Source organism: Tamandua tetradactyla, chromosome 13 (genome assembly GCF_023851605.1).
Source record: "Tamandua tetradactyla isolate mTamTet1 chromosome 13, mTamTet1.pri, whole genome shotgun sequence".
NCBI classification, from domain to species: domain Eukaryota; kingdom Metazoa; phylum Chordata; class Mammalia; order Pilosa; family Myrmecophagidae; genus Tamandua; species Tamandua tetradactyla.
This window is the reverse complement of record NC_135339.1, coordinates 18,787,429-18,811,356: the sequence shown is the minus strand read 5'-3', so window position 1 is coordinate 18,811,356 and position 23,928 is coordinate 18,787,429. Positions and strand designations below refer to the sequence as shown.

Genomic DNA, 23,928 nt, shown 5'->3' with positions numbered 1-23,928 from the left:
TCCCAGCTTACAGAAATGTTCCAGACCCATCAGCCTTTCTTGAGTCAAGGTATTTTTCTCTGGATGCCTTAGTTGGACATTTTCTGGTCTTAAAACTGTAAACTTGTAATGTAATAAATTCCTTTTCTGGCAGCTTTAGAAAACCAATACAGGTAGTAAGATTATATATTTAAAAGTGTTGAAGGGAAAAACAAATTTGTCAGTGAAGAATTCTATACCTAGCAAAACTAACTTACAAAAAACAGAGAAATGAAGGCATTCCCAGGTAAACAAAAGTTGAGAATCTGCATAGAATAGAGTTAGATTCTATGCTATTGAAGGTAAGTTGATATGAATAACAAACAAAAAGAAACATAAAAGAATGAAGAGGGAATCAAAATGGTACACTAGAAAAACAGCATTCAAACACAAAAGGAAGAAGTTATGGAGGAACTGAGGTTCAAAAAGATAACAGATGGTAGGTGGGCCATGGTGGCTCAGCAGGCAGAGTTCTTGCCTGCCATGCCAGAGATCAGGGTTCGATTCCCAGGGCCTGCCCATGCAAAAAAAAAAAAAAAAAAGAAGAAGAGACTCACTATAGACCAAAGGCACAAATAGGTTGAAAAAGGATGGTAAAAGATATTCCATGCAAATGGCAACCAAACAAAATCAGGGGTGGCTATACTAATATCAGACAAAATAGATTTCAAGTCAATAAATTGTTACAAAGAGACAAAGAAAAACATTATAAGGGTTAATTCATCAAGAAAATTTAACAATGACAAACATGCACACCAAACAACACAGTCACAGAGTATATGAAGTAAACATGGACAGAAATGAAGAGGAAAAGACAGTCCTATGATAATAGTTGGATACTTCAATACCACACAATCAATGATGGACAGGAGATGCATCAAAAGCAGTGATGAATGCTAATGCAAAGTGGGGGCAGGTATGTAGGAACTGTTCAATATTTGAAAATCAATCTATGTAATCTACCATATTAACAGGCTAAAGAAGAAAAATCACATGATAATAACAATGTTAATTAAAGCATTTGACAGAACTCAATGCATATTAGTGATAAAATCTCTCAGAAAACAAATAGAGGGAAATTCCTCAACTTAGTAAAGAACACCTAAAAAAATCCTACAACTAATATACTTAATGGTGAAAGATAATGTTTTCCCCCTAAGATAAGGTACAAGACAAGGTTATCTGCTCTCACCAATTCCAGCCATTGCAGGTGTCTAGGACTGTATACAGAAAACTGCAAAATGCTGATGGAAGAAAGTAAAGATCTAAATAAATGGAAAGATAAAGCATGTTTATTGATCAGAATATTAAACACAGTAAAATGTCAATTCTCTCCAAGCTGATACACAGGTTTACCTCAATTTTTATCAAAATTCCAGCAATATTTTCTGTAGGTATAGACAAGATTATTTTAACACATACACGGAAAGGCAAAGGAACTAGACAATGAGTTTGGAAAATGAAGAGTAAAGTGGGAAGAATCCTCTACCCAGTTTCAAGGTGCTTCCTACACAGCTGCAGTAATCAAGACTGTGCTATTGATGGGGAGTCATAGAAACATTCATCAATGGAATAGAATAGAAGGCCCAGATATTTCCCTATACAAGTACAGCTAATTGATTGACAAAGGTGCAAAAGCAATATGACATAGGATGGATGTCTTTTCAACAAATGGTACTGGAGCAATTTGACTATCCATAGGCCAAGTAAAAAGAACAACAACAAATGAACCTAGAAATTAAACCTCACACATTATGCAAAGTTAACTGGAAATGGATCAGAGATTTAAAGGTAAAATTACAAAACTTCCAAAAGAAAACATAGGAGATAGACTTGGGGACTAAGGTTTTGTGAAGAGTTCTTAGTCCATGACATCAAAGGCACAATCCATAAAATTAAAAAAAAAAAAAAAAAAAAAAAAAAAAAGCAAACACTTAACAGGACTAGTTCAAATTTTAAAACTTTTCCTCTGCAAAAGATCCTCCTGAAAGAATGAAAAGACATGCTACAGATAGGAAAAATATATATATAAATCACATATCTATCAAAGGACTCATATTTAGAATATATAGAGAGAGATGTATATATAGAGAGATGTGTGTGTATATATATATATATATCTCTCAAAATGCAACAGTAAAAAAAGCAAATAATCCAATTAGAAAACAGGCAAAAGACATGAAAAAACACTGCACCAAAGAGAATATATGGATGGCAAATGAGCACATGAAAAGACATTCACCATCACTAGCCATTAGAAAAATGTAAACTGAGACCGTGATGAGATATCAGTGCACAGAAAGAGTGAGGCACTGAGAATTTGCTAAGTACCGGAGAAGAGCAAGCTATGCAGACAAAAGACCCCAGAAATCTTCATGGTGGCCTACTTGAATCGCTGACTGAACAAGATTCTGTACATCCATAGGGTCAAATGTAATGAGATTGGACAAGAACTACTACCAGAGAAAGAAGTTTTTGCTGAGAGCTGCAGGTCAAACAATTCTTAGAGCTCACACCAGGTAAAGAATCATTTGCATTCCCACCACGCAGAGTGAAAAGACTTTGTTAACAATAATGGGGAATTTAGTAGAAACCCCAGAAGGGTTATAACTTAATAGTAGGGCTAAGATAACCCTAAAGTAAAGGCTAATCTAGAACTTCCCTAAAAAAATAAAAGCTTAAAAACAAACTTTTAAAGAGTAAGACGAACCAAGAATATCTTAACCGCCTGCCAGAACAAAGTTTTAAATACTGTTTTAAGTTAATGGAACAAAATGCAGCATACTAAACATAACATCTAAATGCCATGCATCGGGCGGGCCACAGCGTCTCAGTGGCAGAGCTCTTGCCTGCAATGCCCAAGACCTGGGTTCGATTCCCGGTGCTTGCCCATGTTAAATAAATAAATAAATGCAGGCAATAAAAAATTATCAGACATATGAAGAAGAAAGTATTACCCATAACCAAAGGAAAAATCAGTTAATGAAAATACTCAAATGACATAAATGATAGGAGCATGTCAAAGTGACAAGATCTAACTCAAAGGAGCACCTAAATGCCAAGTATGAGACAATTTAAACAAGAAAATATAATTATACTAATGGATTATAACCTATAAAATAAATGTCCAAAGTTCACACTGATGAAAATAAGTAATTGAATAGAGAATGAGGGATAGCTCTTTTTCTCAGTAAAACTCCAATTAATAAATGTAGAAGAAATGATAGAAATAGAATACCGCCCTTTGGAAAATACCATAGTAATATTTATTGCTTGCAAGAGTCTTCAATGGATGCTGAAATTCATGGACCAAAGTATGATAAGAAAGAAAATATTTGCATTTCTTCAAAATATCTCCCCAGAATATATTTATTAATTGCAAAGGGAAAATGGTAACTTTAGAGCAGATGAATTTGTGAGACACTAGCTTAACCAAATGCTAAAAGTTAACATTATGGGTAGTAAGACATACTGACAAGATGCACTGAGAAGGGTACAACGTGACTTCTGTTGTATTCTTGCCAAAATTACATTGATGTGATCATGTATGTATAAAATCTTCAAGAATCTATCATAAAGCTGTAGAATTAATAAGAAAATTTAGCAAAGTTACAGGACACAAGGTCAATAAACAAAAATCAACTGTATTTCTATATACTACATACCAGCAGCAAACAATTGGGAAAATGATACAATAATAGCCCAAAACATGAAATACTTACAATAAATTAAGCATAATATATGCACTATTTGTATACTGAAAACCTACAAAATATTGCTGAAATTGTAAAAGATTAAAACCATATTTATGGCCTGAAAGAGTAAATATTGTTAAGATGTCGATTTTCCCCAAATTAATCTATGGATTGAATGTAATCTTTATCAGAATCCCGGCAGGTTCTCTGTAGAAATTGACAAGCTGATTCTATAAGTTATATGGCAATGCAAAGAATCTAGGATAGAAGTTGGAGGATTTCTATTGCCTGGTTTCTAAGATCTACTGTAAAGCTACAGTGATAAACACAGCGGGGAATTGGCTAACGGGTAGCCATGTAGCTCGATGGCAAAAGAGTCTGGAAACAGACCCCACATATATATGGTCAAATGACTTCCAACAAGGGTGACAAGATAATTCTAGGAGGTGGGGGAGAGGGGGAGAGTCTTCAATAAATGGTGCTGGAACAACAAGACACTTACATTGAAAAAAAAGGGGATAACAACCCTTGGCGCACATCATACACAAAAATTAACTCGAGAAAAGATAGCAGAATGTTTATATGACAACTTTATTCGTAATGCCAAAAACTGGAATCAATTCAAACCACAACAGGCAAATGTATAAGCAAATCATTGTATATCCAGACAATGGAATATCTCTTAGCAATAAAAATGAACTATTGATAAATTCAGCAACATCATGAATCTCAAAGACATTATGCTGAGTAAAAAAAAAAAAAAATCCAGACACAATGAAGGATGTACTGTATATGAAACTCTAGAAAAGGCAAAACTGATTTGTTGTAGTAGAAAGCAGATCACTGAACCTTGGGGCCAGGCTGAGGGGTATGGAGTGGCTGCAACGGGTCATGAAGGAAATGTTCTTCATGTGGATTGTGGTGATGGTTACATGGGCATATCCATTTGCCAAAACTCTTCAACCTGTACATTTCACATGGGTACATTTTATTGTGTGTAAATTACATCTCCATAAAAAATGTTTTTTTTAAAAATGAGCTCTATGGAGGGAACTGCCTGAAAATATAGAGCTGTGTCCCAGTAGTCATGTTTCTTGAGGATGATTGAATAATGATATAGTTTTCACAATGTGAGTGTGTGATTGTGAAAACCTTGTGTCTGATGCTCCTTTTATCTACCTTGTCAACAGACAAGTAGAACATATGGAATAAAAATAAATAATAGGGGGAACAAATGTTAAAATAAATTTAGTTTGAAATGCTAGTGATCAATGAAAGTGAGGGGTAAGGGGTATGGTATGTATAATCTTTTTTTTTCTGTTTTCGCTTTATTTCTTTTTCTGTTGTCTTTTTATTTCTTTTTCTGAATTGATGCAAATGTTCTAAGAAATGATGAATATGCAACTGTGTGATGATAGTGTGAATTACTGATTACATATGTAGAATGGAATGATCATATGTTAATGTTTTGTTTGTCGTTAATTTTTAAAATTAATAAATAATTTTTTAAATGAGCTATAATTGACAATCTTCTGCTAATCCTGCAACTTTACCCCCTGCCTCAGTGGTCCTCAAAATATTAATGTGAGGTGCACAGGTGGTTCAGTGGTAGAATTCTCACCTGCCATGTGGGAGACCCAGGCACTGGGTCATGGCTGGGGCCCATGCATAACCCCAACCCCCCCACCCCCCAAAAAAAGAAACGTGTGAACAATAGTCCCTATGATATACATATCACATATCTGCCTCTGTGTACGTGTAGATACAAGTATATACATATACGCAGGGAGATATAAAACAATTATTGTGCATCAGTATCACCTGGGAGGCTTGTTAGAAACTCATATTCCAAGGCCCACTCCAGGAGATGGGGTAAGAAAGGACTGGGGCCTGGGATTTGGCATCTGAAACAAGCATCCTAGACGATTCTGATTCAGGCATCCTCAGACCACACTTTGGAAATCTTGCCCTAAGTGCAGTTTGGCATTAGACTTTTCTCCTGGGTGAGACTTAGGAGCTGAGGTGCGCTTGAGCCCAATATTCCCAGTGCAGGGCTGCAGGTGACACTGGAGCGATGAGTGGCAGTTACCGTGATGGGTCAACCATGGGCTTGGGGAGAGGATTCCTGGTTTTAGTGCCAGCCTAAATGACTCTCACCATGCTGCCTCTCTCTGTAAAATACAGTTAAACAGTCACAGCCTAGTCAACCTCTCTGGCAGGTGAGGATCAACGGAAAGTACTGGAATCAACAGAGAGTTCTAGAATAACTGTCATTGGCAGTTGGTGGGCTTAAAGCACCCACATTGCTGGGGCATCTGGGCCAGTGAAGAGAGAAGGCCAGGAAGGAGGCTTTCACAGAGAAGCTCTCAGGGGTGCTGAGACAGAAGGAGGCTCGGAAATGCAGAGAAAGGGAAGGGCTTAGGGAGCCAGACCTTGATGTGGGGCCCAATTGGCACAGCAGCCTCCTGACACTGTCTCTCAGAAGCTGGGTTACAAGGAGGCCTTGGAGAAGTTGCCAGGTCTGGGAGGAGTCACCCTCAGAGTTTCCTGCTGAGGAGAAAGTCCTTCTGCTCAGCCCCGAAGGGAAGATGGCTAGGCCACCACAGCTCCCCAGCTGGGGGTGGGCCCAGGAGCAAAGGTGCCCAGGGAAATGGTGGAATGGGTGTTCAGCAGAAGCTTTAAACTGATAAAGACATAATAGGATCAAAGCTTATTAACCCAAAAGAAGAGGGGGGGCAAAGTCAGGGAATAGGGAGAGAGTAGAGAAGTATAACTGCAAAGAATTTGCCTTGATAGGCTGGAGAAACTGCAGATGATGGAACTCTGGCCTTCCTGGTAGCCAAAGCACAGAAGGGAACAGATGGCTAGCATTATACTCTTTGTCTGGTAGAAGGAAGCACCCATACCAATTCTCTAGGAAGAGAAACTGCTACCTACTCCTGAGCAAGGCAGCAAACCAGACCTTCCCTTTGTATTTCCCCCTGAAACAGTGACTTAGCTAGGGAATCCTCATACCCCAGAGTGATGACAGCAAGGGGCTCTGACTCCAGGAAGGCAAGGAATAATTCCCCTCAAAAGAAAAAAGGTTGACTAGATGTCACTGCCTTGAAGCTAATGAGAATTCACCTGAAGGGTTAAACCCACTCGGGAGCTCTGTTCAAACTCTCTTTTCTTATTCCAGCCAGGGAAATTGAATAGATTTGGTTTTTACATGCAGTGAAGTTTGTAATCTCCGATTGAGTCATGGTCCCAGGTGGGGATTTCAAAACAAAAATGAAAGCAGTAAGTGCTCTCTTAAAAGCACACGTTGGTAAGTTAGACTGGGAATCACTCTCATGTCATCACATTGACGTCTTTTCCCACCACAAGTTAGTGGGAAGGAGCTGGCCGGCAGGAAGAGAACCTGGGGAATACCTCCTGCCCCGTGATGGGGAAATGGGGGAAATGGGCCAGGCCCCAGTAAGAGGCATTGGCCTGTACGATCCAGTCCTGAGACCCGATAACTGACCGTTGGTGGGCCTTCACTTGGAGGCCCCTCCCTCCCTCAACAAACCTTTGGCAGTGTCACATCCTCACTGCCTGCAGAGGCCAGGAAAACTCAGACTCCTTGCTGGGATGTGGGGATATTGTAGGTAAAATGACAGGCCCGGGACTCATTTCTTCCTCTTTAACCCCCCACAGCACTTCGTTTGTGCTTACAGAACTTACCTTTCCTTGCCTCCCTTTACAGTCGTTTGTACTTAATCCAAAAATACACACCTTGTCGCCAAGGGCACAATTTTCCCTGCCTCTCTCTCCAGAAACTTGTTTGGCACAAAAATGCATGTTCAATCTCTGTGATTTGATACAAATAAAAGTCAAAGAAACAGGAGACTAAGGGTGAGCCTTGAGAATGAATGGTTCCAATCCAGTTTTACTGTAAACAAAACACCCATAAGCAAATTTAGCCCCACAGATCAGTTAAACAGTAAATAGAGATACAGTTGATCAAGAGCAGGGGTGGATTCTGGTTTTATGTGGGCTTTTGAAGTTTAGACAATGGGGAGATCTTCTTTAAGAAAAAATAATACAAAATTACACATATAAAGCCCAGGGCTTGGGAATGCGGGGCACTGAAGGATGGATTTTAAGAGGTTCAAGGATAAATAGCCTGTGGTCTTTGGAAATAGCTGGCGAAGGTGTCGCAGAGAGGAGACTTGAGCTTGGCTGCACCTTACAGAAAGGGCAGGATTTGGATAGAAGAAAAAGGTTCTTGTGGCAGGACAAATGAAGAATCACGAAAGCCTGACACCTGTTGGGGATACAGTGAACAAACAATCCAGTTGGAGCGGGAAGTTTAAAAAAATGCAGGTAGAGAGGCTAGCAATAGCAAGTTCACTAGCTAAAGGTCAGATTGCAGAGGGCTTGAATGCATCCTAAGGTGTCCAAGTTGCATTTCCCTAGTTACAGGAGACATGGAAGTTTGTATTTTTAAAATGTAGTTGAGTGGCTTGAGTAAAGAATTATTTTAGGAAACTTAGCTTTATTGTATAAGACAAAGAAGTAGAAGGCTTTTCCACAAGTGTCCAGCCTTGGATGATAAGGGACCTACACCTGGGTTGTAGCTGTGACGCTGTAAAGGGAAACAACTAACTCAGGGGGCTTTGGTGACTTAGGGACCAAAAAGGGAGGGATTCCAAGATGACTGAGATTTCTGCTGAGTATTAGAGTGACTATATCATTATGAGAAATTTGAAGGTCAAGAAAGGGGGTAGATTTGAAGCAGAAAATAAAAGGAGAATTTTAAGCATTTGGCACTGGAGGTAATGGAAGAGCTATGGATTATGAGATGCTCAACTGATGCCTGGGACTTTAAGGCTGGGGAAGGCTCAGAGAGTAATGAGAAGCATTCATTTATTCATTCATTCAACATGTATTTGTTTGTAACCTCTGGCTCACCCAACTCTGTGTGAGATATCAAACGGATGCAAGAGATGACTTGGTTCCTCCTTTTGAAGAATGTAATGATCACAAGGAAAAGTGATAGAGGTGAAACTATAGTAAGGCAGTCAGTTGGGTATAAGAATGAGCAATCCAGAGGTGGGGGAGAACTGGCTGTGACATTTGTCACCCATTGTTTTCCAGAGAGTGTTCGACTCATCCAACTTGATAAGTGAATATCCCTTTACCTCCCCCAACTCCGCTTGAGTTCCCTCCAAAATGGCAGACATGACTGAAGACAGCAGTTCATGGAAAAAGCCTTATGAGAAGAGGGATAGTTGGGGAAACCCTCTTGGAATGGGTAGGACTGTATCTGAACCCTAAATACTTGAGGAGTTTGCATAAATTGTGTAGAAGGGGAAGGCAGACCTGGCCCAAAAAGATATCCAAACTTCTTTTTCCAGAATGCAGCCTAATATTTGGCAAATCCTTTCTGACCCATAAAAATCTCAGCTATTGGTAGGAGGGTGCTGTCTTTCTAATGCAGCTTTGTTAGAGCTAGGAAAACTTGTCCAAGGAAGGCATTGTGGCTCCACAGGGAAGCTTGCCTGACTTTTCTCGTGCAGCTCTTTCTGTCTGGAATGGCTTTACCAAGAAGCAAGCGTAAGAAACTAAAGAAGGGGAAACAAGAGAGTGTGGCAGAGGTGAGGGGGCAGAAAGGGTGACAGGCTGAAAGAGGCATAAGCAATGTAGCACCAATAGCCCCCAAATAATTCCAGCAAACCCCAACCTCCAAATTCCAATTTCAAGATGTTTTCTTGGTGGCAAGCTGACCAGCAAGAGCTGTTTTGGTTGTGCCCTAAAACAAGCAGACGTGGTCTCACACTGGACGTTCAGCCTCCTCAGGCCCCTCACCATCCACAGGGCCTGCCTGATGCCTGAGGACTTCCAACTCACAGGTTTCCCCTTAAATTTTCACACAATTATTAAGACCTTGTGTGCACCACGTGATCCACATACATGCTGTTGCTTAGTTAGTGCAACACCCCCCAGGCCCATTTCACAGGCAAGAAAACTGAGGTTCAGAAGGGAAGGCTCAATGGGGTCTGAGCCTCTGATTCTGAAGCCCAGGCCTGGCAGGGGCTCCTTCCCTCAATTCAGGACAAACAGACCTTTCCCAGACCTGCCACTAACCAGGCAAGGCACAGAGCCCCAGGCTGGCTGCCGACGATTCCCACCAGCCAGCGCGCTGCACATCTGTCCTCGGCTCTCGGGGACGACGCCCGGTGAGGGCAGCCCAGCCCCTGCACCCACCTCGGCCGACAGCTCAGCCCTGCTCCCAGATGCTCACTGGAGTTTGCAGACTCCCCACTTTACAGATGAGGTGAGGGGCGGCCAGTCCCCCCAGCCTGGTCTGTCCCCTGCTCGCCTCCAACCCCACAACAAGTAGCCAGCAAGGGCTGGGAAGAAGTGGCTGTTACAGAGGCAATGCAGCCCTGCATGGGGTGATTCGGGATTCAGAAGTCTCGAGACTGGTACTTACCTTCGAACTTGGTTCAAGGAAATGGCTTTTTGAATGCATTGAAGAAAGAGTTATTTGCAAATTCAAGATCAGCAGGACCACCACTTGATATTCCTCTGCAAGGACAAGGCACAGGCTTGTGAGGAAGATCCCGTGCTGTGTTCCAGTCTGGCCTTGCTATTCAGGGTGGGGCATCCTCAGAGGATGTTCAAGGGGCTCAGGAAGGAAGCAGCTATGTGGGAACCACCCTACACCATGGCTGTGGGTTTTCAGCTATCATTGATTCTGCTGCTTCTGTACAGCATAATGGTCAGTCACGGACCCTGAGCAGGGAGAAGTGCTCTTGTCCTCAAGAATAGGATGGTGTTCTTGATGGTTCAGATGCCTGCATGGGTCTCAAGGGGCTACTGTGATTCTGCTTATGCGCAGCTGCTCTGTCTTGGCCTCTAGGCTCACTGGCCTGGCCAGGCCAGGCACCTATTCATGAACTCTCCCTGGGAGCCTTTGTACACAGAGGCCTAAGGCTTAAGAACAAACAGGGGAGGGAGGTGCACAGAAACACTCCATCCCCTGAGCTGGGAGCTTGGTCCAAGGCCTTTTATCCATGCACAGGGCAAAGCAGCCCCTCATTCCCCGCTGATGCAACTAGGACGGGCTTCTCTAGATATTCTCCTGGAAGTGCAGGGCTCTGGCTCAGGCTCCCACCTGCATGCACACAGAAGCAGCAGGACCCTTGAAAATCGCAGCTTTGTTGGTGAAACACTAAAAAAAAAAAAAAAATCTACTCCCCCAGGCAAACTAGTACTATACAAATATATATGTATATTTTTTTAACAGTTCATGCAGGTTAAATTCTAATTTCCCTGAAAACAGTTCAGAAGAAGATGTTTACGGCACCTGCCTCTCCCACAGTGAAAGTTATCCACTCGGGAAATGGCTCGCTCTGGCTTCCAACAGACACCGGGGCAGGGCGGGTAGGAGGCCACAGTGCTCTGTGAGTGGCTGAAAGCGAAGGGACCCTCACAAGAAGACATCTGCAGTGCCTAAGGCATTGTCCTGATTAGCAGATGACCCTGTCTGCAGGCCACTGATGGGGCCACAATTTGCAGTGTGTGGGGTTACTGTGGAGTACAGGGTGGCCCTTCCCCCTTGGCCTCTCATGCCCCCATGGTGGAGGTGGACACAGGCAAGGCTGGCAGTCTCAGGCCTGCAGCCATGGCACCAGCCAGCCCACCCAGAGAGCACCCCGAGGTCCCTACTGCCCCCTGGGCAGGGCCAATAGAAGCTGGAAAGGCAGTTTCCTGCCCTGGAGGATGTCTCCTGCTTGGCCTCACTGAAGGCTGGCCAAGCTCGAAGGAGGGGCTCCATGCTCCGGTCAGTTTCCTCTATCCTCCCATGCCCACTTCCTTGCTGGGTCGGCACACCTGCCGGCTCTTCAGACACTTGTCCCCCTCCTGGGCTTGGCATGGTCATCCAGGCTTGGCTTGGGGGGACATGTGTTCTGGGGGGACATTTGGAAGCGTAGACTCTGGCGCTGCCACTGATTAGCTGTATGACCTTAGGCAAGTTACTTCTCTGTGCCTCAGTCTCCCTGTCTGTAAATGGGTTACCAGTACTTACACAAATAGGGTTGGAATGAAGACTAAGCTAACCTATGTCAAGTACTTAGGAAAGTGCCCAGCACATAGTAAGGGCCATATAACTGTTATTGTTACCAGTGCTTCCTGAGGGCCTCCCCCCTGCAGTTGTTGAGAATCTCTGATGATGTGTTGTGCTTCAATGCCGGGTAGCCAGAGAAACTCGCCCTTACGCCCTCCCTTAAACCTCTGTTAAGGGAGGTAGAAAATGGTAGAAATGTGATGAGGGGTAGGGAGGCTGCGTCCTGCAGCTGACCCTACAAACCCTGCAGGCAGTCTGGGTGTCGGGGAGGCTGAGTCTCCCACACAGGCACAGAAGCGCTCTGCAAAGGGCTCTGAGACTGTCCGTGAGCCAATTCCCTTTATCTCTGTAAGTCTCATTTTCCTTGTCCTGACTTTGGGAGGCTGGGATGAGATAATCTCCAGTTTTCCTTTCTTTAAGCACTGACATTTTAGGATCTGGCTTATTCTAAGAGGGCTCTGAGTAAAGCCCACAGTCAGGGGCTTTGGAGTATGCCTGACAGAAGAAACCCTCCCCAGAGATGGGTTACCATGGGAAGGCAAAAACTGAGTTAATGAAAATCAAGATCATGAGAGGGCTGGTTTTCCAGATAACTAACCCTGACGTTTCTAAAGCACCAACGCTTTGAATCCTTAAAGACGAAAAGAGCTTTAATGTTTTTGGCATCCACGCTCTCCTACCCCCACCCCCCTCTCCAACCCTGCCTTAAGGCAAATTTTCAGTTACAAACTGAATCTTAAAAAGTGATGGATGGAGAAAGAGAGTAGATACTGCGGTGGTAAATCCATTACGGGAAGAAAGGAAGCAATTCTGCTAAGGCTCCCTGCCTTAGCTCTTGACCCAAATGCCAGTTATGAGACGCTCACTTTATGATTTGTTGGCTGTACACTGGTAATTTCCATACATGGCACGTGCATGCAATTTTTCCCAGTGATAAAGGACTCAAAGAGCAGCAAATGGGCTACTTGGGCAGTTGCGGTAACCAATGTTGTGTATAAGATACTTCGTGTGTGCAAAACAGCACAGCTTGAAAACCACTGCCCTGGTCCCACCCCCGTGTCCCCGACATGCCTTAGTGGACATGAGGAGGTGCCACTTCGAGGCAATGGAGCCCCCCATATCATGACTGCATCCAATGACTGCAGCACCCCCATTCCCCAGGAACCCCAAGGAGACACTTGGCCTGGGCTGTGTCCAGGCAACAACTGGGCATGCAGAGGTGGTAGCATGCCGGCACACGCCTGCCAAATGTGGGCTCTTCAAAAGAGCCATTTCTGCTGGGGGCATCTCTGTCGGCCTGGTTGAGATTTTCTCGGAACTGCGCTGCAGTCTGAGGCTTTCCATTCAGTACCCCCTTGCTTCTCTCGCTTTGCGGGACCCAGACCCACCTGCAGTCACAAGGCATCCTGGCCGCCTCCTGCTCCCTCCTTCTTTATCATTCACAGACCTCTCTCCTAATAAACCTCCTATATGTGTAATCCCATCTGGCATCTGCTTCTCAGAGAGCCTGAATAGACTCCTGCCTTAACTTCAAGGCCATCTTCCTCTCTTCATATTTGAAAAAATTTGAGGCCATCCTGGAAATATGGTCTTGTGTATCTTTTCATATACTGTTTTGAGCATTTTCCATGCTATGAAATGTCCTTCAAAGCAGGCTTATAAGACTGTCACATGATATTCTATTATGAAGGCACCATTGTTTCTTTCTCTTCTGTGGGTACATTTAGACTTGTGGTGTACCTTTGTTATGTTTGAAGCTGCCCAGCATCTTTTGAGCATGCTCCCTCCATTTGGAAAATTTCCCACGTGAATAGGTCCTGCCTCTCCAAGCTGGCAGCCCCAATTTGCTTTCCCAGACTCCCTTGCAGCTAGAGTGCAGACACAGGACTCTACCAGTCACGCCTGCAGGGCCCCTGAGTTAGAAATAGAGCGGTGAGCTGGAAGGGATCTGTTTTCCATTGAGGGCAGCAACAGGGATGCTTGGCTTCTCAGGGCAGCGGTCCCTGTGTGTTCTTCATCCTCCAGCCAGCCATTCATTATCTTATTGGTTGTATGGAAGTAGCAGCTCCATTTATAGAAAGAGAAAAAGACCCAGATTGGGCTCCAGGCCCTTGTGTCCCTGAGTGCCTGGAGACCTTTCATGGATCAGCAGCTCTGCAAGCCCCATTCCCCCTGCTTCTGCACTGGCCTCCAGATCTGCCTTGAAAAGGTAAGATGGCACTTACCTGTCTGATGTGAGCGGCACGAGAGTGGAGGCCTCTCTGGAATATAAAATAAATGACAACCTCAGCTTCAGGCTGGGGACGAAGCACGCACTCATGAGAAGTCATTCACACAGCTGGAAATGACACCAGCAAACAGCCAGGCCGGGGCACAGGCCAATCACCTCCTCCCATCCCCATCTATTCCATTTGGGACTCGATCCCAAGCGGGTAATGCTCACACCTTTAGTGAAGGATTTTAAGAGCTTTCACTCAAGAGAGGGTACCAGGATGACAATCTGCTCCATCCATAAACCCAATACCCCAAAATACATGCACACACCCATACCTATGTCACCTCTTACAGTGACATCAAGACCTGCCCTCTTGTCCCTCAGGTCGCAGTATATCTCCCTTCTACTGTGATATATTTCATAGCTTCCTCCCTCCTTTCCTCCCCCTCCTCCCACCTCAATCTAATTATTCTCCCTTTGGGGAGTGGGTCAGAGACGTCCTTCTCCTTCATTGCCCTGCCCAGTCTTTAACAAGCTCTTCCCTACCCCCAGGTGCTCCACCCCTCAGTGACCACAATGGACTGTTCAGTGGGATCCGTTCTCCACTCCTCTTCAGTGCCCTGGGCTCAGGAAACCCACCCGAGGGATTGCAGGCCCCCCAAGTCTAAAAAGGCTGTGCACTCTGCCAGGCAGAGGACAGGCAACCCGCAGCACTGAGAAGCCCGCATCATGGGGAAGCCGTACTTCTTGAACTTTTTCACTAGGTCCTCCATGAAGTTGTAAACGTCCATCCAGTTGTTGTCGATGCTGCCTGATCTGAAAAAAAAACATGGGCCAGGGAGATGAGGCACATGGGTCCAGCTCTCCCCCTCTTCCATCCTCTTCTCCAACAAGCCCCTCCCCTCCCCAGCACAGCCTTGGAGTACAGCAGCCCTCAGGCACCAGGGTGCATGGCCCTGGCCAAGGGTTTTCATGATGGTGGACAGTGGAGCTGGAGTGGCCCTCTGACCCGTTTGCCCAGGTTGGACAAGCCCCTGGACTTGGGACTTCCAGGGCTAAAACCAAGACAGTCCCAGGCAGACCAGGAGAGATGGTCCCTAGGTGGGAGCTGTTTAGAAAAGGAATCAGTGCGGGTGTATTCCAGGGCAAATTCCCAGTGGATTCTGAGGGCTGCCCTCTCATGGGTCTCCCTCTCCTTAGTAATGACCATTCCCAGCTGTCGGTGCCTCTCTGGCCCTTTAAAGGTGTCTGTGATGGGGTGAGGGCGGGAACTCTTCTGCATCAATTCCACCCTAAGTCCTTTGTAAGCTACAGCCCAGCTCTGCAGGTTATCCAGGTCTAACGTGGAAGTGCCCCTGCTGAACTCTTGCCTTCATGGGCTTCAGACTCTGCCCAACCTGACCCCTTAGATAGGGTACCTATTGGGAGTCTGTTTCTGATCTGCCAAGCATTCCTCACTGCACCCAAAAGGTATGCCTTCTTCCTCCTAATTCTAGGACCATCCCATGATTCCAGCATTACTCTCATTTAACACATGAAATAACTGAGTCTAAGGCAGGTTTGCGACATTTCTAGAGTTTGCATGGATGTGAACCTGCCTCCAACTGCAAGCCCCTGCTCTACTCATTGCCAGAGGTGCAAACAATGAGCCAGCAGTTTCGGGGCACCTGCAGCCAACTGCCTGGGAGTGCGCTACCGAGATATGCCCAGCCATCACCGCACACCTGATCACCACAGTATGGTGGTCCCCCAAAAGTTAAATATACACATGCCATATCACCGGTGCATCAATTCAACTTCTAACTATAGAATCCAAAAAAGCGAAAACAGGGACTCCACCAGATACCTTTACATTATCCACAGCAGCATTATTATTCCAGAGCCGAAAGGTGGAAACGAGTGTCTAATAAAATATGAATTCAACTTAATGACCCCACTTGATGGTGAGAGCCAGAAGTCCTCCAGAAACACTATGATGGTTTTTGTTCCCCTCCATAGAAGAAGCATCTGGAGAAAAGCCTAGCGAATTCTTTCTGCCTCAGGAAACAAGGAGTTCGGAGGGGCACCTCTGGTGCGGCTCAACCTGGAACTGCCCGTGAACCGCCAGGAGACAAAGAGGCTCTCTGGGTCGCCAGGCCAGGATCAGAGGGCCTCAGGGCTCACCTGCAGAGCTCCGTCTTGCTCAGCCCATCCCCAACGCGCACCGTTTCCTCCCCCAGTTCCCTGCTCCAGATGCCACTGGCTACTTACATATCTAGGATGAAATACAGGTCAAAGATGGAATTGCAGGTTTCTTCCTCAGCCTCCTTTAAACCGCTCCTGCCTCTGCTAAAAAGACCCTGGGGCCTGTCTTCAGTGCCAGGCAGCTGCAGTGGCAGGAGCAGCAGCAGCAGCCAGAAGGGTGCCGGGGGGGCACAGCTCCCCATCTTCCCTCCCTTTCTGGCTGGCCCGCAAATGGGATCCTGGGGCTGGGCTCTGCCGCGGCCCAGGACCTAAATGTATCCCTATATATAGATAGACAAAAGCACACGACGCACTCCTGGCTACCAAAACACGCTCCGCCCTGAACCCACACCCGCTCAGCGCATGCAAAGGGGGAAACTGCTGGCTCGGGGCACCCGCAGCCAACTGCCTGGCAGTGCGCTACCGAGACACGCCCAGCCATCACCGTGCACCTGATCACCACAGTATGGTGTCCGCCAAAAGTTAAATATAGAAATGCCATATCACCGGTGCATCAATTCAACTCCTAACTATAGAATCCAAAAAAGTGAACACAGGGACTCCACCAGGTACCTTTATATTATCCACAGCAGCATTATTTTTCTAGCGCCAAAAGGTGGAAACAAGTGTCTTAATAAAATATGAATTCAACCCAATCACCCCACTTGATGGTGAGGCCAGAAGTCCTCCAGAAACACTATGATGGTTTTTGTTTCCCTCCGTAGAAGAAGCATCTGGAGAAAAGCCTAGCACATTCTTTCTGCCTCAGGAAACAAGGAGCTCCCAGGGGCACCTCTGCTGTGCCTGAACTTGGACTGCCCATGAACCCCCAGGAGACAAAGGGGCTCTCTGGGTCCCCAGGCCAGGATGGGAGGGCCTCAGGGCTCCACCTGCAGAGCTCAGTCTTGCTCAGCCTGTCCCCGGTGCGCACCGTTTACTCCCCCGGGTCCCTGCTTCAGATGCCACCGGCTACTTACATATTTAGGATGAAATAAAGGTCAGAATCCGAATTGCACATTTGCTCCTCAGCCTCCTTTAAAGCACTCCTGCCTCTGCCCAAAAGACCCTGGGGTCTGCCCTCAGCGCCAGGCAGTTGCAGCGGCAACAGCAGCAGCAGCAGCCAGAAGGGTGATGGGGGGGCACAGCTCCCCATCTTCCCTCCCTTTCTGGCTGCCCCGCAAATGGGATCCTGGGGCTGGGCTCTGCCGCGGCCCAGGACCTAAATGTATCCCTATATATAGATAGACAAAAGCACACGACGCCCTCCTGGCTACCAAAACACGCTCCACCCTGACCGCACACCCGCTCAGCGCACACGCAGGGGGAAACTGCTGGCTCGGGGCACCCGCAGCCAACTGCCTGGCAGTGCGATACCGAGACACACCCAGCCATCACCGTGCACCTGATCACCACAGTATGGTGGTCCCCCAAAAGTTAAATATAGACATGCCATATCACCGGTGCATCAATTCAACTCCTAACTATAGAATCCAAAAAAGTGAAAACAGGGACTCCACCAGGTACCTTTATATTATCCACAGCAGCATTATTTTTCTAGAGCCGAAAGGTGGAAACAAGCGTCTAATAAAATATGAATTCAACCCAATCACCCCACTTGATGGTGAGAGCCAGAAGTCCTCCAGAAACACTATGATGGTTTTTGTTCCCCTCCATAGAAGAAGCATCTGGAGAAAAGCCTAGTGCATTCTTTCTGCCTCAGGAAACAAGGAGTTCGCAGGGGCACCTCTGCTGTGCCTGAACCTGGGACTACCCGTGAATCCCCAGAAGACAAAGGGGCTCTCTGGGTCCCCAGGCCAGGATCGGAGGGCCTCAGGGCTCCACCTGCAGAGCTCCGTCTTATCAGCCCGTCCCCAACGTGCACCTTTTCCTCCCCCGGGTCCCTGCTTCAGATGCCACTGGCTACTTACATATCTAAGATGAAATACAGGTCGAAATCCGAATTGCAGATTTCCTCCTCAACCTCCTTTAAACCGCTCCTGCCTCTGCTGAAAAGACCCTGGGGTCTGCCCTCAGCGCCAGGCAGCTGCAGTTGCAGGTGCAGCACCAGCAGCCAGAAGGGTACCGGGGGGGCACAGCTCCCCATCTTCCCTCCCTTTCTGGCTGCCCCGCAAATGGGATCCTGGGGCTGGGCGCTGCCGCGGCCCAGGACCTAAATGTATCCCTATATGTAGATAGACAAAAGCACACGACGCCCTCCTAGCTACCAAAACACGCTCCGCCCTGACCCCACACCCGCTCAAGGCACACACAGGGGGAAACTGCTGGCTCGGGGCACCCGCAGCCAACTGCCTGGGAGTGCGCTACCGAGACATGCCCAGCCATCACCGCGCCCCTGATCACCACAGTATGGTGGTTCCCCAAAAGTTAAATATAGACATGCCATATCACCGGTGCATCAATTCAACTTCTAACTATAGAATCCAAAAAAGTGAAAACAGGGACTCCACCAGGTACCTTTATATTATCCACAGCAGCATTATTTTTCTAATGCCAAAAGGTGGAAACGAGTGTCTAATAAAATATGAATTCAACCCAATCACCCCACTTGATGGTGAGAGCCAGAAGTCCTCCAGAAACACTATGATGGTTTTTGTTCCCCTCCATAGAAGAAGCATCTGGAGAAAAGCTTAGCACACTCTTTCTGCCTCAGGAAACAAGGAGCTCCCAGGGGCACCTCTGCTGTGCCTGAACCTGGGACTGCCCATAAACCCCCAAGAGACAAAGAGGCTCTCTGGGTCCCCACGCCAGGATGGGAGGGCCTCAGGGCTCCACCTGCAGAGCTCCGTCTTGCTCAGCCCATCCCCAACGGGCACCGTTTCCTCCCCCGGGTCCCAGCTCCAGATGCCACTGGCTACTTACATATCTAGGATGAAATACAGGTCAAAGATGGAATTGCAGGTTTCCTTCTCAGCCTCCTTCACCAAAGCGCTCCTGCCTTCGCCAACAAGACCCTGGGGTCTGCTCTCAGCGCCATGCGCCTGCAGTGGCAGGAGCAGCAGCAGCAGCCAGAAGCATGCCCGGGGGCACAGCTCCCCATCTTCCCTCCCTTTCTCGCTGCCACGCAAATGGGATCCTCGGGCTGGGCTCTGCCGTGGCCCAGGACCTAAATGTATCCCTATAGATAGATAGACAAAAGCACACGACCACCTCCTGGCTACCAAAACACCCTCCGCCCTGAACCCACACCCGCTCAGCGCATGCAAAGGGGGAAACTGCTGGCTCGGGGCACCCGCAGCCAACTGCCTGGCAGTGCGCTACCGAGACACGCCCAGCCATCACCGTGCACCTGATCACCACAGTATGGTGTCCGCCAAAAGTTAAATATAGAAATGCCATATCACCGGTGCATCAATTCAACTCCTAACTATAGAATCCAAAAAAGTGAACACAGGGACTCCACCAGGTACCTTTATATTATCCACAGCAGCATTATTTTTCTAGCGCCAAAAGGTGGAAACAAGTGTCTTAATAAAATATGAATTCAACCCAATCACCCCACTTGATGGTGAGGCCAGAAGTCCTCCAGAAACACTATGATGGTTTTTGTTTCCCTCCGTAGAAGAAGCATCTGGAGAAAAGCCTAGCACATTCTTTCTGCCTCAGGAAACAAGGAGCTCCCAGGGGCACCTCTGCTGTGCCTGAACTTGGACTGCCCATGAACCCCCAGGAGACAAAGGGGCTCTCTGGGTCCCCAGGCCAGGATGGGAGGGCCTCAGGGCTCCACCTGCAGAGCTCAGTCTTGCTCAGCCTGTCCCCGGTGCGCACCGTTTACTCCCCCGGGTCCCTGCTTCAGATGCCACCGGCTACTTACATATTTAGGATGAAATAAAGGTCAGAATCCGAATTGCACATTTGCTCCTCAGCCTCCTTTAAAGCACTCCTGCCTCTGCCCAAAAGACCCTGGGGTCTGCCCTCAGCGCCAGGCAGTTGCAGCGGCAACAGCAGCAGCAGCAGCCAGAAGGGTGATGGGGGGGCACAGCTCCCCATCTTCCCTCCCTTTCTGGCTGCCCCGCAAATGGGATCCTGGGGCTGGGCTCTGCCGCGGCCCAGGACCTAAATGTATCCCTATATATAGATAGACAAAAGCACACGACGCCCTCCTGGCTACCAAAACATGCTCCACCCTGACCGCACACCCGCTCAGCGCACACGCAGGGGGAAACTGCTGGCTCGGGGCACCCGCAGTCACATGCCTGGCAGTGCGCTACCGAGACACACCCAGCCATCACCGTGCACCTGATCACCACAGTATGGTGGTCCCCCAAAAGTTAAATATAGACATGCCATATCACCGGTGCATCAATTCAACTCCTAACTATAGAATCCAAAAAAGTGAAAGCAGGGACTCCACCAGGTACCTTTATATTATCCACAGCAGCATTATTTTTCTAGCGCCAAAAGGTGGAAACAAGTGTCTTAATAAAATATGAATTCAACCCAATCACCCCACTTGATGGTGAGAGCCAGAAGTTCTCCAGAAACACTATGATGGTTTTTGTTCCCCTCCATAGAAGAAGCATCTGGAGAAAAGCCTAGTGCATTCTTTCTGCCTCAGGAAACAAGGAGTTCGCAGGGGCACCTCTGCTGTGCCTGAACCTGGGACTACCCGTGAATCCCCAGGAGACAAAGGGGCTCTCTGGGTCCCCAGGCCAGGATGGGAGGGCCTCAGGGCTCCACCTGCAGAGCTCCGTCTTATCAGCCCGTCCCCAACGTGCACCTTTTCCTCCCCCGGGTCCCTGCTTCAGATGCCACTGGCTACTTACATATCTAAGATGAAATACAGGTCGAAATCCGAATTGCAGATTTCCTCCTCAACCTCCTTTAAACCGCTCCTGCCTCTGCTGAAAAGACCCTGGGGTCTGCCCTCAGCGCCAGGCAGCTGCAGTGGCAGGAGCAGCAGCAGCAGCCAGAAGGGTGCCGGGGGGGCACAGCTCCCCATCTTCCCTCCCTTTCTGGCTGCCCCGCAAATGGGATCCTGGGGCTGGGCTCTGCCGCGGCCCAGGACCTAAATGTATCCCTATATGTAGATAGACAAAAGCACACGACGCCCTCCTGGCTACCAAAACACGCTCCGCCCTGACCCCACACCCGCTCAAGGCACACACAGGGGGAAACTGCTGGCTCGGGGCACCCGCAGCCAACTGCCTGGGAGTGCGCTACCGAGACATGCCCAGCCATCACCGCGCCCCTGATCACCACAGTATGGTGGTCCCCCAAAAGTTAAATATAGACATGCCATATCACCGGTGCATCAATTCAACTTCTAACTATACAATCCATAAAAGTGAAAACAGGGACTCCACCAGGTACCTTTATATTATCCACAGCAGCATTATTTTTCTAATGCCAAAAGGTGGAAACGAGGGCGGGCCGCGGTGGCTCAGCGGGAAAAGTGCTTGCCTGCTATGCCGGAGGACCTCGGTTCGATTCCCGGCCCCAGCCCATGTAACAAATACGGAGAAACAGAATACAATAAAACAAGAAAATGTTTAAAAAAAAAAAAAAAAAAAAAAAAAAAGGTGGAAACGAGTGTCTAATAAAATATGAATTCAACCCAATCACCCCACTTGATGGTGAGAGCCAGAAGTCCTCCAGAAACACTGTGATGGTTTTTGTTCCCCTCCATAGAAGAAGCATCTGGAGAAAAGCTTAGCACACTCTTTCTGCCTCAGGAAACAAGGAGCTCCCAGGGGCACCTCTGCTGTGCCTGAACCTGGGACTGCCCATAAACCCCCAAGAGACAAAGAGGCTCTCTGGGTCCCCACGCCAGGATGGGAGGGCCTCAGGGCTCCACCTGCAGAGCTCCGTCTTGCTCAGCCCATCGCCAACGGGCACCGTTTCCTCCCCCGGGTCCCAGCTCCAGATGCCACTGGCTACTTACATATCTAGGATGAAATACAGGTCAAAGATGGAATTGCAGGTTTCCTTCTCAGCCTCCTTTACCAAAGCGCTCCTGCCTTCGCCAACAAGACCCTGGGGTCTGCTCTCAGCGCCATGCGCCTGCAGTGGCAGGAGCAGCAGCAGCAGCCAGAAGCATGCCCGGGGGCACAGCTCCCCATCTTCCCTCCCTTTCTGGCTGCCCCGCAAATGGGATCCTGGGGCTGGGCTCTGCCGCGGCCCAGGACCTAAATGTATCCCTATATATAGATAGACAAAAGCACACGACGCCCTCCTGGCTACCAAAACACGCTCCACCCTGACCGCAGACCCGCTCAGCGCACACGCAGGGGGAAACTGCTGGCTCGGGGCACCCGCAGCCAACTGCCTGGCAGTGCGCTACCGAGACACGCCCAGCCATCACCGCGCCCCTGATCACCACAGTATGGTGGTCCCCCAAAAGTTAAATATAGACATGCCATATCACCGGTGCATCAATTCAACTTCTAACTATAGAATCCAAAAAAGTGAAAACAGGGACTCCACCAGGTACCTTTATATTATCCACAGCAGCATTATTTTTCTAATGCCAAAAGGTGGAAACGAGTGTCTAATAAAATATGAATTCAACCCAATCACCCCACTTGATGGTGAGAGCCAGAAGTCCTCCAGAAACACTATGATGGTTTTTGTTCCCCTCCATAGAAGAAGCATCTGGAGAAAAGCTTAGCACACTCTTTCTGCCTCAGGAAACAAGGAGCTCCCAGGGGCACCTCTGCTGTGCCTGAACCTGGGACTGCCCATAAACCCCCAAGAGACAAAGAGGCTCTCTGGGTCCCCACGCCAGGATGGGAGGGCCTCAGGGCTCCACCTGCAGAGCTCCGTCTTGCTCAGCCCATCCCCAACGGGCACCGTTTCCTCCCCCGGGTCCCAGCTCCAGATGCCACTGGCTACTTACATATCTAGGATGAAATACAGGTCAAAGATGGAATTGCAGGTTTCCTTCTCAGCCTCCTTCACCAAAGCGCTCCTGCCTTCGCCAACAAGACCCTGGGGTCTGCTCTCAGCGCCATGCGCCTGCAGTGGCAGGAGCAGCAGCAGCAGCCAGAAGCATGCCCGGGGGCACAGCTCCCCATCTTCCCTCCCTTTCTCGCTGCCACGCAAATGGGATCCTCGGGCTGGGCTCTGCCGTGGCCCAGGACCTAAATGTATCCCTATAGATAGATAGACAAAAGCACACGACCACCTCCTGGCTACCAAAACACCCTCCGCCCTGAACCCACACCCGCTCAGCGCATGCAAAGGGGGAAACTGCTGGCTCGGGGCACCCGCAGCCAACTGCCTGGCAGTGCGCTACCGAGACACGCCCAGCCATCACCGTGCACCTGATCACCACAGTATGGTGTCCGCCAAAAGTTAAATATAGAAATGCCATATCACCGGTGCATCAATTCAACTCCTAACTATAGAATCCAAAAAAGTGAACACAGGGACTCCACCAGGTACCTTTATATTATCCACAGCAGCATTATTTTTCTAGCGCCAAAAGGTGGAAACAAGTGTCTTAATAAAATATGAATTCAACCCAATCACCCCACTTGATGGTGAGGCCAGAAGTCCTCCAGAAACACTATGATGGTTTTTGTTTCCCTCCGTAGAAGAAGCATCTGGAGAAAAGCCTAGCACATTCTTTCTGCCTCAGGAAACAAGGAGCTCCCAGGGGCACCTCTGCTGTGCCTGAACTTGGACTGCCCATGAACCCCCAGGAGACAAAGGGG

General features: G+C 47.8%; 2 long non-coding RNA genes across 2 annotated transcripts in view; one reads left to right on the top strand and one right to left on the bottom strand.

Annotated features, from left to right (window-relative positions):
- LOC143653655 (uncharacterized) overlaps positions 1–10,531 on the bottom strand; it is a 69,384-nt gene extending 58,853 nt beyond the window's left edge. The window contains exon 1 of the long non-coding RNA XR_013161450.1: positions 10,177–10,531. This is a non-coding gene — a long non-coding RNA (uncharacterized LOC143653655). The remainder of the gene's footprint in view (positions 1–10,176) is intronic.
- A 7,890-nt stretch (positions 10,532–18,421) lies between these two features.
- On the top strand, positions 18,422–22,780 carry LOC143653654 (uncharacterized). The gene is made up of 2 exons (XR_013161449.1): positions 18,422–21,626; positions 21,793–22,780. It is a non-coding gene; the product is annotated as an uncharacterized LOC143653654 (long non-coding RNA).
- Positions 22,781–23,928: the final 1,148 nt, after the last annotated feature.